Raw genomic sequence first — 16,513 nt, forward strand, 5'->3', positions numbered from 1 at the left:
CTATTACTGGCCAGACCGTGTCACTTGACTCTAGTTTCTTAGGTGCAGGAACTTCATCTTACAATTTTTTAAATCCTATTTCCTACCAGATGTCTTGACATCTAGCAAAGGCTCAATGTTTGCTAAATGAGTATGATAAATGACAATAGTTAAGAAGACCTCAGGAGCAAAGATGCTTGAAAAACAGAACTTTGAACTTATTTATGTTTAGAGGTGGGAATAAGGAATTAGGAAAATCATTATCAAACCAGAAAAGAACTTCAGGGAAAAAAAGACAAAACCAGTGTCTTAAGAGACAGGATTGTCAGTGTATTTCAGGGTCTAACTCCAAAATGACAAATACTTGTTCAGTTACACCACTGGCTATTATCAAGGGCATGAGAAGCTTCCATGTTTGCCCCCTGTACCCTTTTCTGCTAAGCCCAGGAGACGACTCAATGCCTGGGCACTGTCATCAATTAAAGGTGGCATTTAAACTGAAACTCATTTGCCAATCTGGAGAAGGTCATGAGACATAATGACTACTGCCTTCCTCCTGAAGCCTTTCTGCCCTACTTTCATGTGTCTCACCAGGTTGCTCCCTTTTGGTGTCAGGTTTGAAACTGAGTGAAGAGGAGAAGGAAGAGGAAGTGTGGAAGTGTGTGGGAGGGAGAAATTTAAGCAGAGGCAGTTGGGGAGGGCCACCTGTAACTTGCTCTCACATTCCACCTCCACCCCTTTCCTTCTTTCCTTGAGGTTCTTCTTTCTTCACACTAGCTCTCTCTGTGACTGTTCACTCACCTGCCCATGTCCTTCTGAGCGCTGGCTCTTTGTTAGCCCTCATTTTTCACTCTGTAGCAGCTTCTCATTTCATGTGTGCGCACATGTGTTTTAAGTAGGATCCATGACCATCATGGAGCCCAACATGGGGCTTGAACTCACAACCCTGAGATCAAGTCCTCAGGTGAGATCAAGAGTCGACATTTAACCAACAGAGCCACCCAAGCTCTCCTCTATGCCCCGTTCTGATCTCCCCATCTCCCTTTCTCCTCGGCATTCTCCTACCTTCTTAGCTTCTCTTTTTGTCCTACATTGCCCTCCTGCATTTTAACAATTTCCATGAACTTTCTGGGAACTTTCGGTTTCTTCTCTCATTTGCTTCTCTCTCCTTCTCAGTTAGATTCTAGAAGAATTATCTTTATCTTAAACATAACTCTCCTCCTTTTCCCCTGGCCCTACTTTTACATTATCTTTCGATTTCACCTTCTGTATCACTGACTTTCTGGCATCCATTCCCTCCTAGCCCTCAATTTCCAAAAGAATGGAAAAAAATTTAGAGCACTGCTTTTTTTCTAATAGAAGTTTCAGTTAAATATCAAAATATTTTGGTTAATCTAAAGGCAAAATAGATTAAAAAAAAAACCAATGTACCACATACACAGTAATGTAACCTTGCAAATTATTTTCTAGCTGGCTTTATAAATCTTACATAAATCACTAATTTCATCACACATAGTTTTCTTTAAATTAAAACCTAACAGCAATGGCCAAGAAAATTAATCCCGTCATTTCCTGAGTGCCTACTATTGCTCAATATATTACTCAAGTTCTAAAGCCTTTGCTTTTCCTCTCTAGACCTATACTTAATCTGATTTCTAAAGATATTTCATGGGAAAATTTGTTTTAAATGAGTGCAGGCTAATTAGAGCATTTCACATTTGTATTGTCCTGCTAATAAACACTGAATGCCTACATGTCCTGGGAAGAAAAATTAGGCATGGCCTCCTAGATGGCTTTGGAGTAGCTGCCTTAATGAATGTCTGTGCCCTATCTCTCATTAGCTTGGGAATATAAAAAAGGCAATGAGGTTTCTTAAAAAATGAGACACACAAATTCTGAGTTAAAGCCCAAGTGTCGCTGCTAGGAAGAGGCAGCCAATTATAGGCAAGGTATCCTGTAGAAGATGGGGAAGTTTGGTTAACCTTATTTTTTGGTAGGAACATATCAGGGTTTCCTTAAAGTATCATTCCAGTGCTGACCAAATGCAAAGAGCTTATACCTAACAAGCAAAACAAAAGAAATTCAGCAACTCTCTTAAGAAAAGTCCCAAGTATCAGAACAGAAGAAGTCAATCCTACAGAGAACTCTTTTATTTCCACCAAAAACTGAGTATCAACTACAGAAGAGCAATTAGGGAATATTAAATTCAAGTTCACCACTTCACTAGCAGACAGTTTGGTTATAATGAGAATACGAGCTTTAGAGATACACAGACCTGGCTTAAACTGTCATTCTGAAACTCACTAGCTATGCTCTAAGCTAATAATATCACTGGCTTTGAGAAGCTATGAGCATTAAATAGATGAGGCTCATAAAATTATGGCAACATAAGAAACGTTCATTCAACATTAACTATGAATTCTAGAGAAGGAAGGGGGACTTCCTGATTTTACACACTTGGCTGAGAACGGGATTAAGATCAAACCACCAACAAACTGATTTTTACACCAATCCTCTTCTGACTCACTGAGATCATCAAACTATGGCCCATGGGTCAAATCTAGACTGCTGTCTGGGTTTATAAATAAAGTTTTATTGGAACACAGCCACACTCATTCATTAAGGTATTGCCAGTGGTAGCTTTAGTGTCACAATGGCAAAACTGAATAGCTGCAATCAACAGCCAAAAATACTTACTTAAAACCCTTTACAAAAAAGTATGGCAAGACTTGTGTCTACATCAAGTCTAGATTTGTTGAGGAGATGGAGTAAGTAAGCTTCACTATAATTCTTCCTGGGCCTTTGGGGGTCTTACTCAAAAAGCTAAAGACTTTTTGGTGAAATCTGACCTTACCAGGTCTTAGTTTTGGTAGCTTAGAACAAAAACAAAACAATTTACATAACCAGAGGGTAATCTGCTTCCTCTAATGAGTAGCCTTCAGATTCAGAAGGATGTTCAGAATCAAAATCTTTGTTCTCTGTGATCTCTAGTTCAACTCAAATCTCAATACTCTACTCCATTTTGCTTTGCACCAACTTGAGAATCTCCAAATGCATATAAAACTTCTAGGTGCCCCTCTGCCTCTATGCAACTATGTTTTCTTCATCAAGGTCAAGCAATGTTGGTGCTAAATCTGTCCTTAGGCACCTCTTTGCACAGATGAAGGAAATGATGTCCAGGTACGGACAGCCTCTTAGCCTTAGACCTCAAGCAGTGTTTTTGTTGTTAAACTATAACTGCCCCACAATTTACTTTATGTTGCACAACTGTTTAGAGTTTCTATGATTTAGAAACATTTAGAATTTTAAAATAAGAATTGTATCCTTGATCAATTATTTTTAGCTAAAATTTATTTTTTTTCAGTGTTCCAAAATTCATTGTTTATGCACCATACTCAGTGCTCCATGCAATACGTGCCCTCCATAATATCCTACCAGGCTCACCCAATTCACCACACTCCTCCTCTCCAAAACCCTCAGTTTGTTTCTCAGAATTCACAGTTTCATGGTTTGTCTCTCCCTCCAATTTCCCCCAACTAACTTCTCCTCCATCTTGCAATGTCCTCTGTGTTATTCCTTATGCTCCACAAGTAAGTGAAATCTGAATATAACTGACTCTCTGCTTAACTTATTTCACCCAGCACAATCTCTTCCAATCCTGTCCATGTTGATACAAAAGTTGGGTATTCATCCTTTCTGATGGACGCACAATACTCCAAGGTATATATGGACCATATCTTCTTTATCCATTCGTCTATTGAAGGACATCTTGGCTTTTTCCACAGTTTGGTGACTGTGGCCATTGCTGCTACAGATGACCCTTCTTTTCACTACATCTGTATTTTGGGGGTAAATACGCAGTAGTGCAATTGCAGGGTCATAGGGAAGCTCTACTTTTAATTTCTTAAGGAGTCTCCACACTGTTTTCCAAAGTGGCTGCACCAACTTGCATTCCCACCAACAGTGTAAGAGGGTTCCCCTTTCTCCACATCCTCTCCAACACTTGTTGCTTACTGTCTTGTTAATTTTGGCCATTCTAACTGGTGAAAGGTGGTATCTCAATGTGGTTTTGATTTGAATCTCCCTGATGGCTAATGATGATGAATCTCTTTTCATGTGTCTGTTAGGTATTTGTATGTTTTCTTTGGAGAGGTGTCTGCTCATGTCTTCTGCTCATTTTTTCATGTAATTATCTGTTTTGTGTGTGTTGAGTTTGAGGAGTTCTTTATAGATTTTGGATATCAGCCCTTAGTCTGTACTGTCATTTGCGAATATCTTCTCCCATTCCATGGCTTGCCTCTTCATTTTGTTGACTGTTTCCTTTGCTGTGCAGAAACTTTTGATCTTGATGAAGTCCCAAAAGTTCATTTTCACTTTTGTTTTCTTTGCTTTGGAGTCAAGTTGCTGTGGCCGATGTTGAAGAGGTTATTGCCTGTGTTCTCCTCCGGGATTTTGATAGATTCTTGCCTCATGTTGAGGTCTTTTATCCATTTCGAGTTTATCTTTGTGTGTGGTGTAAGAGAATGGTCGAGTTTCATTCTTCTATACATAGCTGTCCTATTTTCCCAGCACCATTTATTGAAGAGACTGTCTTTTTTCCACTGTATATTTTTAAACCACTTTTCTTAGAGGAAGAAAAGCAGTGCTCAGCAGCCAGGGATGAAAACCAATTCCCTCATCCAGTTCCTCAAAATATCAAGGTTACAGACTTGCTTTCATGCAGTTAGAACCTAAATATTTCTCTGAGATCACCTTTTTGCCAAGAGAGGCACCCATAGGAAAGGGAAAGGAAGGTGGACCAGGATGTAGCCCAGAAGAGGAAAATACCAAGACTGCTTGGAAAGGGTCCTAACTGTATGGATTTAGAAGGTATTGTGAACTTATCTGGTAAAAAAAATTATGATTTATAAAAGTGTTACGTTATATATCAAGGATGTTTTTAGCTGAGACTTTAAACTCCAGCACCTCAGCCATTACTAACATAAGGCATTGTCATATTCTACAGAGCTGACAGGCCTGGAGGCCACAGTTAGTGTATATACAATATATTTACATCTTCACGTCCAGCATGCTGTAAACTTTATAGTGACTGTAATTGTTCACCAGCCCTATAAGCGATCATTGAAGGAGATGGACACAGTGAGAAGTGAGGGGAAAAACACCTCTGGCGCCATTAGCTTTATGGTTTTCCTGGTCAATACCGCAAGTCCTGAGATTGTCTGTTCTGTCACCAAACCTTCATTCGTAGCACCTTGAGGTCTGCTGTATAAGCCACAGCGTTAACAGCTTATCTCTCCAGATCAAAGTTAAAATTGCCTTAGGCAGCAAAAGCTTAGAGTTTTCCTTTTAAGTAACTAAATTCGTTTGCAAATCTTGTTGTTCCATTCAGAAAACATTTTAAATTAACCAAATTTTAAAAATCATTTTAAGTGGCATCTGAAAAATATCTGTTACCTTTTTAAAGCTTAGGTAATTAACTACCCTAAAACCTTCAAAACTACATTTATAAATGTAATTTCTCTTTAAAGTATTTTAATTGGCAGACTTAACAAATAAGTACTTTTTCAGTACTAACGAATTTTTATAAGTGTAATAAAATTGACAAATTTAACTATGTTATAGATTGCAATAGTCAGAATGACATGGGTAGGTCGCAACCTGAAATTGTGTGTATATCACTCAAACATTTAAATGTACAATGTATATAACTTATTTGAATTAAATTTCCTTGTGTATTATAAATATTGAGATTACAAATATGAACAGCCCCCTTCTTTCGAGATACAACTGCCATACCCTAAATATTTAAAATGTACAATTTCATTAGACATAGGTATACATATGTATACATATGGGAAACCATCAACATAATGAACATTTCCTTCCCTCCCCAGATTTTCTCTCGCCTCTTTGTAAAGAAGTCTCAAAACTCAATAATAAGAACAGTATTCCAATCCAAACTGAAAAAAGGGCAAAGATTTAAACAGATCTTTGACCAGAAACAAACAAATGGTACATAAACACATGAAAAGATACTTGACGTTATTAGCAACTAGGGAAATGAAAGTACAGCCAAAATTAGATGTTATTACACACCTAACAGAATGGCTATAATTAAAAAGACTGGCCATCCTGAGTGTTGGAGAAGCTGTGAAGGGATTAGAACTCTCATAAACAGCTAGTAGCATTGCAACCACTTTGGAAAAATAATTTGGGAGTTCCTTTAAAAAGTTAAGCCAAGATTCATGATAGTAACATTACTATTAATAAAAAGTAATACAATCAGTAATCACCACTAAATAATATAATACATACACACACACACACACAAAAGTTAAGCCAAACTGATGATTTTGGAGGGAAGGGAGGCGGGGGGGGGGGCCGGATGGGTGAACCTGATGATGGTGAGTATTAAGGAGGGCATGTATTACATGGAGCATTGGGTGTGGTCCATAAACAATGAATCTTGGAACACTGAAAAAAATAAAATTAAATAAAAAAATAAATAAAAATATAAAAAGTTAAGCTTACACCTACTATTCATTCTAGTCATTCTGCTCTTAGGTATTTACACAAGAGAAATGAAAGCACATTTTATATAAAGACTTGTACCAGAATTCTTAAAACACATTTATCATAATAGCCAAATACTGGAATCAATTCAAATGGCCATTAACAGATGACCAAATAAACATACGGATTTAGAAGGTACTGTGTATTTATCTGGTATGTATGTTATATCCATACAACAAAAAAATATTACTCAACGATAAAAAGAAATTATCTGTTCACACACGCAGCAATATAGTGACTCTCAAAACAATCATGCTGAAGCCAAGAAATTAAACAAAAGATTAGATATTGCATGATCTTATATAAAATTAAAGAAAATGCAAATTACTACATGGTGATGGAGAGTAGATCAGTACTCAGATGAGGGTGATGGAAGTGGTTGAAAAGGGCTTAAAGAAAAGTTTGAATTAGGGAAATTGTTCATTGTTTTGATTGTGATGAAGGTCTCGAGGCTATATGCATATGTCGAATGTATCAAGCTGTTCACTCTAAATATGTGCAGGTTATTGTCTATCAATTATACTTCAATCAAGTTATTAAAAATTTTTAAATGACCTGGTTCTATTTTTTAAAAAATTAAATTTTTTGCAGAGGATCAAGAAGATCCTAAATTTTTTTGGCTGTCAAAAAATACCTGTAAATACAGACAAACTCTTTTTAAAATTCTTTTTGACTCATGCCAAAGTTAGACCTTGTTTCATACACCTGTTACTAGCATTCTCATTTTATAGATTATATGTGACACAAATGTACGAATGAGGGTATGGTAGGTTATGCTACATAGCAAATAATCTTTAAAAATCTCAGTTCCTTTGAATTGCAAAGGTCATTTCTTAATATATTACATGTCCACTGTAGGTTAGGAACTCTGCTTATTTTTATGACTCAAGGACCCCGGCTAAGAGCACTCACAATATCAAATGCTGCCGGGTGACACCTGGGCAGGACACTCAGGAGAGTCTTGCAATGAAATGCTCAGCCTACAAGTGACAAAGTTCATTTCTACTCATAACTCTTTAACCAGATGAAGTAATGCATATGGTCCCACTCAATCACAAGGGGCCAAGAAATTCAATCCTACAAGTGCTAAGACATATAGAATATAGAACCAAAGATAATTGACAAGCAGCATTTGTGATGACCACCCACATCGTAATGTTCCCATTTCTCAGAGACCTTGAGATACATGCAAATAGCCATTAACTTAATACTATATGATTGCAATTTTCCAAAGGCAATTACTAATGTTTTAAAAATCATAATATGTCAAAACAAAATATAATCAAATCAAAAAAGAGTTACCGAGGGAAAATGACCAGATATTGATTACTAATTTTTTTTAAGGTCTTATTTATGAGAGAGAGAGAGAGCAAGAGAGCACAAGCAGAAGGTGGTGGAGAGGGACAGGGAGAAACAGGAAGCAGATACCCCTCACCAGCCCCACTGAGCAGGGAGCCCACTGCGGGGGCTCCATCCCAGGATCCTGAGATAATGACCTGAGCTGAAGGCAGATGCTTAACTGAGCCACCCAGGCACCCCCTGGACAATTAATTTTTACTCAGAAACTTCAAGTGTAAACCTTTCTCTTGCTTCACATAATTTTCAGGCTATTTAAATTTTATTTGAACAACTACATCAAAATGACTGTTTTTATAGATATAGTAAAGTTTAATTGCATTATATTTCAATAGAAATTCTGTTCTGTTTTACAAACATGTGATGCTTTCACTATTTACTTTTAGTTCTTAAATCCAAAATTTTCAGTGTAATCAGGTATGCCATGTCCCAAATTCCCAATTTTGCATTCTATATTAATGGCATTTAAAACCACAGAGAAAACATAAAATCACAAGTTTTAAAATTAAGAATTTTTAAATTTTCTAATTAATCATGGTTTTTTAAAATCATGTAATATGAAATGCATTTAATATAAAATCTTTAATTTCTTTTATTTACTATTTTATTTAATATTTTCTCTGCTGACAGGCACTTTTTATCTTATTTACATAAGTCTTCTTTATGCCACACCTGCTCAGAATTCTTCACTAGTTCCTCACTGCATGACTCATTCAGGAAAACTCTTCCATCTGTTTTCCAGGGCTCCCCATGATCAAACCCCAGTCCCCCTTCCCAGTTCCATCTCCCATGGCTAACCTCTACACACTACTCTCTGCTGCAGACATGCTTGTCCCCTCATCAGTACTGTAGCCTGACAGATCCCTTTCTTACATGTTCCTTACATTGTTGTACTCTCTGAAGTGCTTTTATGCATATTCAACTGTCCCACTACTTACTAGAGAAATATGAACGAAAATACTACTCAGGCATAGTAAACAGGCAGAAAACTATGGTAAGCATCCTCTCTCTTCCTGCCTGCCTCTCTTGCCTACTTGTGATCTCTGTCTGTCAAATAAATAAATAAAATCTTTAAAAAAAAAATATGGTAAGCAAAAGACACCTGATCTCTGCCCTTATGGGCTTTGCAGTCTATAGAGGGAGAATGGGCACTTATCAAGTAGTCACCTAAGTAAATGTGAAAATGCTACAAGGAAGAGGGACCTGTGCTGTAAGGGAACAAGATGGGATCTAACCTCATCAAGCAGCTTTCATGTACGGGGAGAAGGCGCAGGTAGTCAGCGGTAGGTTCCAATGGTCAGCTGAGCTGATATCTGGATAAGAGGCTAACTGGATCAGGAGGAAGAGGAAGCCCATCCTGGGCAAGCACAACAGACTCTAAATGCAAAAGTGACTTTCTTCTGACAATTGTAGATGCCAAAAATGAAAAGAAAAAGTAGCCATAAGTTCACTTTGTTTAGTTAATGCAAAAGCTGAACATGTGAGGATTCATTTGACCCTGATGGATACTCTGCAATCATTCATATGAGCCCATTTTATAGATAAGTATATTTGAGTTCAGAGATATTAACTGGCTTATCCAAAGGACAAAATCTGGAATAAAACTGTAGTCGCTAATCACTGGTGTAGTATGTTTTCTCCACAGTCATTGTCCACTACCCCTACATCTACAAAGTCCACTCATTTCTGCCCAGCTAGCTGCCCAAGTGTGACTTCTTCCCTCAAACCTTCCCAGTCTTCTCTGATCTACACTCAAAAATAACTAGTGCAGGGATACCTGGGTGGCTCAGTAGGTTAAGCGTCAGCTTTCGGCTCAGGTAATGATCCCAGGGTCCTGGGATGGAGTCCCGCATCATGCACCCGGCTCAGCGGGAAGCCTGCTTCCCCTCTGCCTGCTGCTCCCCCTGCTTGTGCGCACTCTCTGACAAATAAATAAAATCTTAAAAAACCAAAACAAAACAATCACCACCACAACAAAAAACCACTAGTGCTAAGCACAGGGTATCTTACAAACTGGAAACATATCTGTAACATAAATGGCAACAAAGATCACCATTAAAAGATGTCATAAAAGTAACTGGAGAAAGAGTGAGACTCTAGTTGAAGCAGGAATAAAATCCAGACAAAAGAAATACAAGCAGCTACATAAATACAAAAAAATACGTCAGACTTTGCTAGTAACCAAAGAAGTGCAGACTGGGGAGTCTGGGTGGCTTAGTCAGTTAAGCAACTGCCTTCAGCTCCAAGTCATGCTCCCAGGGTCCTGCGATCTAGCCCCACATCGAGCCCCAAATTAAGCCCCACATCAGGCTCCCTACTCCCTCTGGCTCTCCCTACACCTCCCGCTCCCTGGTTTGCTCCCTGTGTCTCTTTCTTTGTCAAATAAATAAATAAAATCTAAAAAAAAAAAAAGTGCAAATAAAAAGGGGGTAACATTCATCTATTAAAGTAGTATTTTTATATAATAAAAGGAAAAGCTGTCAGACTTGCCACAGAAAGATGACATTAATGTTGGTAGGAGCATAATCAAAATAGCAAACAATTGTACAGAATGTGCCATTCTCAATACTATTCATCCACTGTTCCAAGTACGTTCTTTTTTTTTTTAAGATTTTATTTACTTTATTTGACAGACAGAGATTACAAGTAGGCAGAGAGGCAGGCAGAGAGAGAGGGGAGGATGCAGGCTCCCTGCTGAGCAAAGAGCCCGATGTGGGACTCGATCCCAGGACCCTGAGATCATGACCTGAGCCGAAGGCAGAGGCTTCAACCCACTGAGCCACCCAGGCGCCCCTCCAAGTACCTTCTATATGACAACTCAAACCTATGAAATAGGTACTCATGTTATTCCTCTATTAGAAACAAAGAAGGTGAAGCACAGAAAGATTAAGTAACTTTCCCAGTCACTAATTAAAATTAATACAACCATCCTGCAAATTAGTTAGAGGTTATACAACAAGAAAATTTTAAGTATCTATATTTGACCCAGTATAATATCTTATTGGAAAGATTTATGGTTAAGCGTATTCAAAACAGTGTTAGCATTCAGGTTGTTCCTGATTTTTTTCACTGTTATATATGCAAATGGTAAAATGAAAGAGTGAAAACTTAGTTATTGTAAGAGAGAAATGGTTAAGTAATCATAGTTTATTTGTGTAACAGAACATCACTCATCCTTTCAAAATAAAATGGGTAATACATTTTTCACTGACATAAAATGTTCTGGAATATTCTTAAAAATGTTCAGGGAGAAAAATAATTCAAATATATACATATAGAGTATAATGATTCCAACTTCTTTTTAAAATAATACTCAGTAAAGGGCACCTAGGTGGTTCGGTCAGTTAAGCTCCTGCCTTCACCTCAGCTCATCCCAGCGTCCCAGGATCCAGCCCTGCCAGCTCCCTGCTCAGTGAGGAGCCTGCTTCTCCCTCTCCCTTTGCCCCCTCCCCTGCTTGTGCTCTCTCTCTCTCTTTCTCAAATTAAAAAAACTAAACTAAACTACACTAAATTAAAACAAAACCAGTACTCAGTAAATATTTGAATGGAGCTGTAAAGAGAGGCAATACCATCCTTGGCTTGATGAAGATAAACACATAATCTGTAATTAAGAATGTGGTAAATCTGCTTGGAAGGAGCACTTAAAAAGTTAGTAATTTAAGAACACAGAATCTTGTTTTATTTTTTTTTTAAGATTTTATTTATTTATTTGAGAGAAAGAGAGAGACTGCGAGCTCAGGAGGAGCAGAAGGAGAGGGACAAGCAGACTGTGCACTGAGCACAGGCAGGCTGACACAGGGTTCAGTCACAGGACCCTGAGATCATGACCAGAGCTGAAATCAAGAGTCAGAGATTCAATCAACTGAGCCATCCAGGCACCCCAAGTGAATCCTTTTTAAAATCAAAATAATGATTTACATTATGAGATACTCTATCTCCATAAAACAGTTCAGAGTTTACGAACTGGAGGAACCTCAACTCTGTTGTATTACACCTAAATCTCTTTAAAATGAATCACATCCACAAAGCTTTTTCAGTATTACAGGAACAAAACTTAACTAAATCTGAGCTACTTGGCCAGGACCCTGTTCTTCCGGTTTGGCTAGTCTCCTTGACCCACTGGGGTTAGGTCCAGCTGACCCTCTGAACCCAGGAAGTCAGATTTAGATGTCCTGTTAGACTCCTTACAGTTTAATAAGAGTTTCATAAAAAGAACCTCACCTTCTGATCCACCCAAAGGACAGCCTGCAACTTTCTCCAAACTTAAGACTCTTCCTTCCTCTCTTGAGACTGTTTGTTCTCCTGAGATTCCAAAGCCAGCTACTGTTGATCCCACTTCTCTTCTTTTACTCTGGGCCTGAATATAATCCCTGTTCCTCAGAAAGATCCTCCCTGAGGTGGAGACTGGACTGTATTAATGCAGTACTAACAGAGCATGCCTAATTCAGACCCTAACCCAGAGATCAAGAGCAAGCAACACCCAAGCTCAGAGAATGTGATGAAGGAATCCTAAATCTCTGCCTTCTCATGCCCACCCTCATGATGAGTAGAGGCTATGTATATTGATCCAGTGACCTTATCTATGTGTCTCCATTTTCTTATCCAGGAAATGGATGCAATAATAATACCTTACTAGGAACATGTCATGGAAATGTTTTCAGCACATAGGTGCCAAGTCCATAAATGTTAGTTACTATTATGTTAATGATGATAACCAAGAGAAGCTAGCTAATTCCCGTTCAGAGCAAGTATGGAAATTTAACCAGATGGTTAACTACTGACTGTTTTCACCAATAACTTTATCAGTGTCCACAGTGTAGCCAATGGCACAGAGTTACACTTGACAAATACAGATAAATGAGTAAGAAGAATGGATCTGGCAAAAAACTTCCAGCTGCCCAGATTTCAGGCATCCCTTGGGAACAGTGATCTCACACACACCTGGGTGAAGAGCCTGGGATTTCTGGGAGGGGTATCCACGTTCCCTAGTCACCTAGAAGAGTGTCTAAGTGCACTCTTCTACGAACGAGGGGCTGCTTCTTTTCCTAGATCTCTATATAATACTAGGCAGAACTAAGATTTGCTGTTAAAACTGACGGCAACTTGGGGCAAACACTATGAGAGGTCACTCCCTTGGTTTGGGCAAAACCAGTCAGAACTTGGGCAGTAAAGGCACATCCAGCCAGACCCTTGCTGGCAGATTAATGGATCGCCGTAATCAAGAAGCCACTCCCTGTAACAACCATCCGAGAAGTCCTGCAGCTTCTCTGTACGGGATGAACCTCATTAAACTCCATGAGGCAACAAGCCACACATGCAAGCAATCAAAATCTTCGTTTCGTACAGCAAGGAAGGGATTGTACATGGGTGGAGAAGTCAGCTTCCAAAGCTGCCCTCCCAGGTCACCTCCTCCTTCCCTAGCTCTCATCACTCCCATCTCCCTTTCAGAATAATGAATTCGGTAGCACAAACTAGTCCCATTGCTCCTGCACTGGAAGATCTCAGAAACAAGGTCTCTGCTCTCTGATTCTCAAATGACAAGCAATGTCATTTGCTCAGCATTCCTAATTGCCTAATTTGCCATACTGTTGTTTGTACCATGGAAACAGATTTTTATGGGTGCGAGTATCCTTAAAAAGCCATTTGGTTCATTTGTTTTCATTTGCTATTCTCTTAACTGTATAGAAAAGAATCACCAAGCAGCTTATTCAAAATTCAAATTTCTAGGCTCCAAATCCAGATACTCCAATTCAGTAGGGCTTAGATGGGGTCCAGGTGTTTTTTGTTGTCATTTTTTATTTTTTTGCCCCCTTCCTTCCTTTTTTCCCTCTCTTTTATAAATAAACTTCTCAGAAGATTTTGATGCTCAGACAGGGCTGAAAATCACAAATCTTCCTAACTCTTCTAAGTTCCTGTCTAACTCTTGAATCTTCTTCATAGTATTCACAACAAATGATCATTAAATCCATGTTGGAGAAAGCTTGACTTCTAGAATAAAGCCATCTTTTTACATAGTTACCTAACTCAGTCTAATTTTATTCTTTTATTCTAGTTTTTAACCCCCTTGGGACCTTGAAAAACAAATATAATCTCTCTTACACATCTCAAATTTCTTTATTTGACATGACTCTTTATATGAGGATTAAAGGATTATTTATGATTCAGTCTTTCCCAAATTGTGTTTCTGAGGACAATCTATTAAGATCTGTTCCATGAAAAGTGGTCTGTGGTCAAAGAAATTTTGTTTTTGTTTTTGTTTTTAATAAAAAACACAGGCTACACTCAGTGGTAAAAAGTTTACATTACACATGGCAGGGGCAAGATAGAGATATCTCTCACACAGGCACTGGAAAAGGTTTCTGCCCAGGACGAGAGAATTGACTTTATAACTAAACTATCATCTCAGGTAGCTTCAGTACTGATATATTTATTAAAAGGATCTAGTAATTCCTTCTTGCTAACAATAGACCAGTCCCATATGAAATCTCATAGAAAAGCAAGGAAAAGTGAGCATTCTGTATTTAATCTATCCCCAGTCATCAAGGGTCAGCCCTAGGTCACACCCCATCAAGACAGTTTGTCAATTAGTCATCATCATGAAGGGAAGGGCCAGGTCTATCTACTCCCACTATAATTCACTTAGTTCTCATCAATGGCAGAGGAAGATTTCACCCTTCACTTAGTAAAGGCTCAGCAGATTTCAGATGAAAGGGAATCAGAAGTCAAGGAGGTCCACACCTACTCTTTTCCAGACACTTGAGAATCTGACTTAATTTTGTTTTATACATTGTATAAACCTTTTGGTAGACTTAAACAAATTATTTAAAAATATAAAAATATATATCTGATATGTTAACCTGTTTCATCAAGGGCTTTCCCACAAATTATTCTACACTTGATCTTAGCCAAAAGGCTGAGAAGCGATTCCACAAATTATTCTAGCCCTGCAGTTACCACTTCCTATTTCACATAGTTGTAGTCATAGTGTACCTATAATTTTATGTTCTATATCTCACATATTCTGTATATATCTTTTGTACTCTTATGGTATTTATATTTTTTTAATATTTTTTTAAGTTTATTTAAGCAATCTCTACACCCAATGCAGGGCTTGAACTCATGACCCCAAGATCTAGAGCCATACACTTTACTGACTGAATCAGCCAGGTGCCACCCCCCACTTACAATATTTATGTTTATTATACAATATATATCTATGGAGTTCACTCTAAGTGCCTTAACATTTCCCCAACTTGTAACTTGTTCACACATTTACTATAATAAAGTATTAAAATAAACATTTTTGTACAGAAGGGTTTCTCCTTGTCTTCATTTTCCTAGGGTAGATCATTAATAAAAGTGGGATTACCAGCCCTAAAAGCATAAACAATTCAAGGCAAATTAATTGTTTTTTCTTATTTGACAGACAGAGATCCCAAGTAGGCAGAGAGGGAGGCAGAAAGAGAGGGGGAAGCAGGCTCCCCGCTGAGCAGAGAGCCCGATGCGGGGCTCGATCCCAGGACCCTGGGATCATGACCTGAGCTGAAGGCAGAGGCTTTAATCCACTGAGCCACCCAGGCACCCCAAGGCAAATTAATTTTTTATAATGCTATGTTAATTTATAATAACAACAGGTATTAAAATTAGATGTTTCAGAATACATATTTCATTACAAATTTACCCATATCATACATTTTCTTCTACATTTATCTATATATGACACTTTCACAAACTTTTAAAGAAAAAGAATGTATCACAGATTTTTTTTTTTTTCAAATGCCAGGAAAGATACTCATATGGAAAGAAATCCTCAAGGACGTCTCTAAAAATATTTCTTCAAAGGCCACGTAGAACTGATAGGATTTAAATTAGATCTTGTGGTAGACAGAATTCTAAGTCTCCCAAGATTGTCATCCCCTATTACACATACTGTGTCAGTGACGCTGAGTGTTGGAGGTCCTAAAAATATGACAGCAAACCACCACGAAGATCAGGCTATGGTACAGGACAAAGTAAAAGGATTTTGCAGGTGTAATTAAATTGTAGTTAATTAAAGGCAGATACCCTGGGTGGGCCTTACCTAATCAGGTGAGCCCTTGAAACAGGGTCTAGAGAGATCAGAATCAGAAGGTGAGACAGATTTGAAGCAGGAGCATGCACACTCCTCCAGATCTTAGAGAATCAAACTCTGGATTTAAGAAAGGCCATTTCTGATGAAAGGTCACTTCTAGGAGTCAAGGGCCTCAGTTCAACAGCTGCAGGAAACTAAATTCTGTCAACAACCAGCGCCTTCAGAAGAAAACCCAGAACCTCAGCTAGGAGTTTCACATCAAAAGACATCTTGATCTCAGGCTGGTGAGACTCTTAACATAGAATCCATCTAAGCCATGCCTGGACTCCTGACCCACAGAAACTGTAAGAAAATTAATCTGTGTTATTTTAAGGCACTAAGTTGGTGGTAATTTATTACTCAGTGATAGAAAACTAATATAGGCTTAACACAAAATATTAAAAGTAAAAAACCTTATGGTGATCAAAGAAATCAATGAGCATTAGAGAAAAACATAAAATAAAACCTTACTTACAAATGTAAAGAGTTAAAGCT

The 16,513-nt window shown here is 38.1% G+C and overlaps 1 pseudogene; it reads right to left on the minus strand.

The window, feature by feature from the left end:
• Positions 1–14,706: 14,706 nt before the first annotated feature.
• Positions 14,707–14,833, minus strand: LOC116587300 (annotated as a pseudogene).
• Positions 14,834–16,513: the final 1,680 nt, after the last annotated feature.

This window comes from Mustela erminea, chromosome 3, assembly GCF_009829155.1.
Source record: "Mustela erminea isolate mMusErm1 chromosome 3, mMusErm1.Pri, whole genome shotgun sequence".
NCBI classification, from domain to species: Eukaryota; Metazoa; Chordata; class Mammalia; order Carnivora; family Mustelidae; genus Mustela; species Mustela erminea.